Source organism: Furipterus horrens, unplaced genomic scaffold (assembly GCF_987537825.1).
Source record: "Furipterus horrens unplaced genomic scaffold, mFurHor1.1.pri manual_scaffold_9, whole genome shotgun sequence".
In the NCBI taxonomy this organism is placed as follows: Eukaryota; Metazoa; Chordata; class Mammalia; order Chiroptera; family Furipteridae; genus Furipterus; species Furipterus horrens.
In genome coordinates, this window is record NW_028327179.1 from 8,216,369 (window position 1) to 8,224,538 (window position 8,170).

Consider the following 8,170-nt stretch of genomic DNA (forward strand, 5'->3'; position numbering starts at 1 on the left):
AAAAACAAATTCCTTGGAGGATCAAGTTCGAATTCTACCATCACGAGTTAGGACATAATTCCTTAGCAAAATACCTAATTTCCCGTCATTTGGTCACTGGAAAGACTGCAGCATCACCTGCCACGTTGAGTTGCTGAGAAGCACTAATGAGATCCAGTGCCTCAAAAGACCAACACTGGAACTTGTACGTGACAGGTATTCACAAAGCATTCGCTCCCTTTCCCCATCCTAATTGTAAGAAGAGAAATTCTCACCAAAAAAGGCAGGAAAATTGAGTTGTGGATCCATTTCATACCACGAACAACCTGTGTCCTCAGGCAACCCGCACGACCTCTGTGCTGTGATTCCTCAGCTAGAGGAATCACACCTCCTGCTGAGTTACTGATATGGTGGGCGTGAAAGCTTGGCGCACCTTCTGAATTACAACACAAACGTCACACACCCTGGGGTGCAACGAGAGCAAACGTAACATAAATGAGGCGTTCCCTCCTGCTATACTGATTGAAATAACAGAAAACATGGTCAGTGCTCCCTACCCAAAGCTGTGCTCCATAAGGTCACAGCAAATACTGAACCCTTGGTCCTAAGGGAAATACAGTGTCAGATGACTACGAGCCTCTTGTCACAACATTTTCATCAACCCATCAATACATGACCTGTGTGTGTGCGTGTGTGTTTCTGTTTAAAGCTACTTTATTTATTATTGACTCATCAACACTAAACTCGATGGCCAAAAACACTAAAACTCATATCTGAATGAAGCTCACATGTATTTTCTCGGTGAAGTACCAAGAGGAAGATGCAGCATTCTCTTGCCCAGAGCAGAATACTATTCAAATTCAATGCCACTCAGTGACTCCCTCGGAGTACGCACTGCGCTCAGCATAGAGTCAGCACCACGGCTGTGACTTATGACAGAGACAGGATACAAAGCTTGATCGGGAAAAGGAAAAGGTGCAGGGGTGCATGGGGGAAGTCTGGAGGAAACCAGGCACCCGCTTCCAAGGTGGAAGGACAAGGCTCCTGCATGAGAGGTAAGAGAGAAGAGGAATCTGCCGGAAAACTGAACAGGAGCTTCCAATGAGATCAAAGGAAAACCACGCTTGATATCTGGAAGGAAGAGAAAAAAAAAAAGTGCATCTGGAAAAAGAGAGCGACCAGCAATATGAAACGCTGCCGATACATCATAAAGAAAGAAGGCTTGGGGTACAAGCCCCATTTGGAGACGCAGCCAAGGACAGAAATCAATAGGCTGGCCTGCAAGGAGGTGAGCCATGGCACACACTCCGCAACAGCCAATTTAAAAGGCGTCTCGAAGACAGAAAATAGGAAGGGAAGATCTGTTCAACATTCAGAGGGGTCTTCCTGTTGTCTTAGGAAGACAGAAGAGAAAACATGCCAGGGTCTGCCTACAGAGCACACTACATACCCAAGTAAGGGGGAAAGAGAAGTTTTTTCCATCAGTGCTACTGAATGATTCATAAAAAATCAAAATGCTTAGATAAGGGGCCCCAAGAGACGCAGCTGCAGTTGGAATATAAACACACAGGACGGCACCCGGTGGAAATAGCTAATACATGAAAATGGCCTTAAAACCTTTGTTAGTCAACAAATTCTTGTAGCTTCCTAAAATAAAGGGGGGGGGGGGATCTGTGATATAAAAACTAACTCCCTAACACCGTCTGTAAATGGAAACATTCCCTGTCATGCCCTAATTGCTCATGGTCTTGTATCATAAAATTCAAGATCTATTCCTAGTGAAAAAAATAACACAGGCAACACTGTGTTCCATCCTGGTTCTGCTGCTCTATCAGTGTCTCCTTCGTCACCCAGCACTTCGTTGGCTTCTGAAAGTCCTCCTTTCCTGGACAGTTTAGCTCCTTGCAGTCAGTCGCTGGGTCAGCAGCATCAGCAGCACCTGAAAGCCCGTTAGAAATGCAGGACCTCAGCTCCGCCCCACGCAGCTTCCCAGGTGATTCACGTGCACCTAAAGTTTGAAAAGCACCAGCTGAACGGGTAGCTGATAGCCTAAGTGGATGTTTTCTTATAGTATGGCTCTCCCTTCCCCCTTTCTTTTTCCTGGAGCATCTGCCACCAGTGACCTCTCCAAAGCTTGAAAAAGAGGCTTCCTTTTTCAGCTCACAAAATTTTAACAGCTAGAAGGTATCCATCCGTCAGCTGATCCTCGCATCCTGTAGGAGAGATCCAGAGAGATTGTGACTCTCCTAAACCACAGCACTAATGGCAGAAACTTGCTTCAGCACACCCCTCCCTGGTCTCCAGATCCCTGTCTTATTGGGCTGCCACTTCCTGCAATTTAATTGGAAAAGCAAGGGTCAGCAGAAGGATTTCTTTGTTTTGCTTTATACTAATTTTTTTTCATTTATTCAATTTTAGAAAGAGAGAGGAAGGGAGAGAGGGAGAAAAAGGGAGACATCAATTTGTTGTTCCACTTACTTATGCAGCCATAGGCTGATTCTTGTATGTGCCCTGACCAGAAATCAAACCTGCAACCTTGACATATCGGCATGACACTAACCAGCATAGCTACCCAGCCAGGGCCTACTTTATGTTAATATTTAGAGGAGGTGGTAACAATGCTAACTGAAACCTAGGTCCAACGAATGGCAATTCCTCACAAGACCACAGCTACCTTAATTATTTCAGTCCACTGACTTTCATCCCAGGGCAAAGCATAGATAATGCATAGCAAAATTGCATAAATTCCATTACCTACAAATTCCTCATATTGGTTCCCCATGTCCCAGGTGGTATGGTGTAGCATTGTGAATAATAATTTATTACATAAGAACTGATACCTTTAAAAAGTTAATGAACAACAGGAAAACCAACAATTTGGGCTGATGGTCAGTACCCAGTATTAGTTCCCTGAGTGCTTCTCTCTGGTTTGAATGGCAGATGCAAAGAAAGGCGCCCTACCTACTCCCAAGATATTGAGAAACCCCAAAAGCTCACCTGTGCTCAGCTGGCATACCATAGATTTCCTTTCCAAAAATTGGTGAATTTTACAATGACAACTTCACTGCAGGACAATCGATTTCAAAGGGGAGTTCCTTTCCACCCTGGCCTTACAGATGGGTTTGATGCAAGTCTGAACACCTTAAGGTTGCTGGATATCCTGTCTGAATGAAGTACCGAGACCTGCTACAACCTGGATAGCCCTGGCACACATTATACTAAGAGAAAGAAGCCGGTCACAAAAGACCACATATTGTATGGTTCCACTTATACAAAGTGTATACAGCACAGGCAAATCGACAGGGACAGAAAGTAACTAATTAGTGGTTGCTTAGGTCTGATGGGGATGAGTTATAGGGGTCGGGTGAAAGCTTTCTTTTTTGAGTGATGAAAACATTCAAAACTCTCAGTACAACTGATGGCCGCACATAACTGTGACTACACAAAAAAACACTGACCTGTACATATTAAATGGGTGAATTGTAGAGCCTGTGAATTGTATTTCAATCAGGCCGTTGTCTTTAAAAGAGTAAATGGTGTTGGATACATGAAGGGTTGTTTTACTATTCCTTATGCTTTTGTTTATGTTTTAAATTTCCCATAATAAAATAAATAAATAAGTTTTCCTTTTTTAAAACGTAGGATACTCCCATATTGTGGTTGCATTTCGCATTCTATCAGAAGAACAATGCGTTAGCGCATTAAATTCAGAATGTTAGCAAAATAAAATCTCCCTTTGCTCCTGGAAGAACCACCACCACATTGAAAGAAAGAAAAACTAACCGTAAATGAAGACTTAAATAAAAATGACAATTCATGTTCCAAACTCAGAAAGATACAGGCCTTCACTTTAAGATACTAAGGTGAACAGTAGGTAGAGGAGGTCAGTTACTGGCAGGTCAGGAAGAAGGAAGATAAAGAAAACTAATAACAGGGCATTTTTCAATCATGAAACCCAGCTTTTCTGTTACCAAAAAAAACAAAACAAAAAATATTCCAAATAACAAAAAACTAAATACATATAAAACTGACTTTTCCTTGGTTCAGTTACCTGTCTTAAATAACAATAAGAAACAAGAATTCGTTTTCTATCCCCTACTCATTCAGTGTTGGGTTCCAGCTCCTCGATGACTTTCTGTTTTTAAGCAAATGAAAAACAAAACTCATAAATCGGGTTTTCAATGGCCGTCACCTCCCTTCCCTGGAAAGGAAACTAATAACTAAAATGTACTCATCCGTGACCATGTCCCAGGCAGTGTTCTCAGTGCTTTGCGAGTATTCTATTTTAACCTTCATAACAGAACTACAAAGTAAATCACAGGTAGCATTATTCGGGTGTCCTTGCACACGGAGAGGCTAAGGAACCTGCCCAAGGGGTCACAACTAGGAAGTGGGGGAAGCAGCACCCAAAGCCAGGCTGACGAGACCAGAACCTAAACCTGTGCAGCCACACCACAGAGACCAAAAAGCTGCACCTCTGTTCATAGTAACTAGTCACTGCACATTCAAAATTCAGGAGAGCACTTTATACATTTAATTAAATTGTTAAAAGATGATTAGAAAACAATAACTGGAAGGTTTTAACAGGTGCATACCTATAAATAGCCACAAAAGATTGATTTCATGTGCCTTTTTAGAATGATAAATACAGGATAATCTCTTTATCCCCTAAGCTCCAGAAATTCTCTTCCATACTATCGCTTGACACTTTTTTTTTTTTTTTTTTGGTTTTTAATACCTATTTATATACATATTACCTCCCACACCAAGTTTACTCAGACTGAGTTTTTATTTAAGATACATATGTTTTAACACCTCATTGGCCTAGTCCTACCATACGGAAAGATGACTAAGGAAATGTCCGTGCAGTGACAACCCCAAGAACCCTATGGGGTGTCTAGAGTTAGGAGGCTAAGACCCTGAAACTCCTGTGGTTCATATCTGGAGCTTTGCTTCTCTGGGTCACACTAATGCCACCTCAAATCCCGCAGAATAGGAATCAGGTCTTCCAGTCCAAGAGAGGTGACAGGTGCCCGGAGAGGTAGCGGAACGCTGCTTTCGAAGACAATGTGACAAGGGGTCAGTGCTGGAACTTTCAATATAAGACACCAAAGACAAAGAGCACAGGAGAAAGAGTCTTGGGTTCCCTTTCTGATCCCACACTCCAGCTATGCGACCTTAGACAAGTTCCTTACCTTCCAGTCTCCCTATTGTTCCAGGTGGGGGAGGATAAAGTGGCCTACCACATGCAGCTGCTTAGCTCAATACCCGACCCATGGGACGCATTCAATAAATGTCAGCAGTAACTTAGAAGTAACGGTGGTAGTGGAGTGTGCTCTGAGCAAGACAAAATTACACGTGCCAATCTGACCTCCACACTGAAGTTTAAATGGGACACAGAAAAGACTGATAGTACTCTTTCATAGATATGTTGTTAATCAGCAGAGATGTTTATAAATTCATGTCTCAATGCTTTTTGGAAAATATTTGAAAGTTTTCACTTTGAGAGATAAGACTTGCTTACATACATTGGAAGGTGTAAAACTTTTAAAATTACTATATACTATTGATGTTGGATTTTTTTACCTTCAGTGATGCTTCCATCAACAAGTTGTACTATAAACATAAGTGTAGTTGTAATTTAAGGACAATTACACAAAATAAAAGATTTATTAAACTCTCATAAATAGCTTATAAATTATTTGCACATTTTTTAAGTTTTTTTTTTACTTCTTCTGAATAATGATTCACTCTATTCACCATAAAAAAAATTCTACCAATTATTCTCATATTCTCAATTTACATATTTCTAATAAGTTAGAAATTCTCTCTCACCGAATGCTGGCAGACTTTAGTTAAGGCCCATAGTCTCACGTTCACGTTGTGCGTGTCTGTGATGCGGTTTCACTTTTTAAGTAAAAGTGAGATAGGAAAAAAAAAAACCTGAATTTCTCCTGGAAATCTGAGTCAACTTCAGGACTTGAAAGGGGAAGGGAGATGCTAATAAAATCGGGTCAGTTCATCAAAACTGCAGTGGTCTGCAATGTAAAGAGAGAATGGGAAACAATAATCCTATTGCAAGAAGGAATTAGGGAGTATTAGTACATGAATCCGACTTCAGTCACAGGCTAAGAACTGCTTCGACTATTTCCTCACAGGACCTGTTGAAATGTCATAAGAGGATGCTCGTGAATCACGTGACATTCCTGAATGGCATCTTTAAATTTTTTTACCACCCTTTCTCAAAAATGTTCACAGGCCCTCCTCACACACATTGTGCTCAACGTTGTGTTTTGTTTTCAACATAAACAGCCTTCCTAAGAAACCTATCGCCCTGTATCCCTCAAAACCATTACATGGCATCTGAGGGTCAATCTTGCCCACAAAACAAAACTCACAAAGGGAATCCGTGCCCCGCTATATTTAATGCTACACCTCCTTTCTTACCTGATGCCGAATCAGGTGGGTCCTGCCCCGCCTTTCTTCCAATTCTCCGCAGATTTCCCTTTAAGGATGCCTGCCAGGGTCCCAGGGCTGGAAGGACGAGAGCGAGAGCAGAGGGTGCAGAGAAAAGCAACCCTAACTTCACTATTCCCTCTCGTTCTCCGGGTCCAACTCGTTCCACGTCCCGGGCAAAGAGCAGCACCAGCTCCACAGTTGGAGGGATCACCCCAAGGAGCTCCTCTGCATCCCTTCTCTGTCACCCCCGGAGACAAGCAGGGAAAACGGCATCGATCCCGTGGAAGAAACCAGGCAGGCAAAAACAACGGCAAGAGCTGCTGCTCACAAAGAAGAGGACATGATGAAGGAGGAGGTAATGACTGAGATGCAGCAGAAACAGGACAGCAGCAGCGGAAGGGACACCTCCCCACTCCCGCCTAACTCCAAGCCATCTTCGCCCTGTTGTCATAGCACTTTACAACGAAGGCTACTGCGCAAGTCAGACGGTGGAGCCCCGATGCCTTCTGGGGGATGTAGTCCGGATTGGCTAGGGAGGACGGAAATAGTATCTTTCTGAGTAGGCGGTGCTTGGGTTCGGATTTCAACTGGGCACGGCGGAAGGAACCACTGCCTGGTCCTCATTGGCAGAGAAAGATAATTAATTAAATTCCTTCCGCGGTCTTTGAACATTCCTTCGATTTGGGCGCTAAGGTAGATCCGCAACCCGCCCTGGGCGTCGGACTCAGGCTGCAACCCTCCAGCTCCTTCTGTCCCCGCCCCCTCGTGGGTGTGGCTTTATGCGGGGGCGGGGCCTTCCCATGAGATAGGGGTTGGGAGAACCAAAACCTCGGGGAGCGACCTCATCTTTTCCAGCAGGAGGCCCACGAACCTCTGTCCGACTGGGCTGCAGTGGCCCAGGTGGGCGTGAGGGTGGTGCTGGCCCAGTACACACCTTGAGGAGGAAGTCTGGGGGGAAAAGCGGCCAGAAGACCAAGACCACTGAGGCGTGGGGCAAAGTTTCTGGGTGTTTTATTTTTTTTCCTAGTGGAAAAAGTGCTGTTATAGAGTTATCTGTACATGTTTCCTGATCACATGTGCTAAATATTTTCTTTAGTATAGACATTGGACTGGATTTCCTGGTAAATAGCTATTGAAATGTTCAACTTTACAATTGAATGTAAGAATAACGTCAATTTTTCAAACTTTTTTTCATCTTTCATCCACTGGCGCCAATCCAACACCAACAGGAATCCCCAAAGTGGGGTTGCAGTGAGGCAGGACACTTTATTCCTGGCAAGCAGCTCAGATATGACACAGCAGCGCTGTGGAACAGCTCCGTGGTGTTACAGCTGGATCATGAAGTAGCACATCTGTAGCAAAGAGGTGGCCCTGGGAGACGCTCCAGTGAGAGGTCTTCAGCTCCAACAGGAGAAATACAGCCTTCAGTTAAAGGGAAAGCACACTCCCCGACCCAGAAGGGAGCGAACCTATGTAGGAAGAAGTCCCAAGAGCATGCTAGCACCTTTCCCTTCCACCTCGTCTTCCTCCGCAGGCTTGCAGCTCAAACTCTAAAGGTCCCCAGGAGACTTGCAACCAGGGCATCAATGGACTGCGGCAGCTCTTCCCAGGTTAGCGCCCTGACCCTCTCTCCAAGGCCCACTTTTCTCTGACTTTCCAGTGATCGGACAGCCCCCCCCCTGCCTGGGCTCTCTCCTGTTGCTTCCTAGGCACTTCCTTAATTCACTGTCCC

At 44.1% G+C, this 8,170-nt stretch overlaps 1 protein-coding gene across 1 annotated transcript in view; it reads right to left on the reverse strand.

Annotated features, from left to right (window-relative positions):
* Positions 1 to 6,879, reverse strand: part of BBS9 (Bardet-Biedl syndrome 9) — a 343,600-nt gene extending 336,721 nt beyond the window's left edge. The window contains exon 1 of the mRNA XM_090287031.1: positions 6,427 to 6,879. The gene's annotated coding sequence lies outside the window, so the exon portion shown is untranslated. The remainder of the gene's footprint in view (positions 1 to 6,426) is intronic.
* Between the last annotated feature and the right edge of the window lie 1,291 nt (positions 6,880 to 8,170).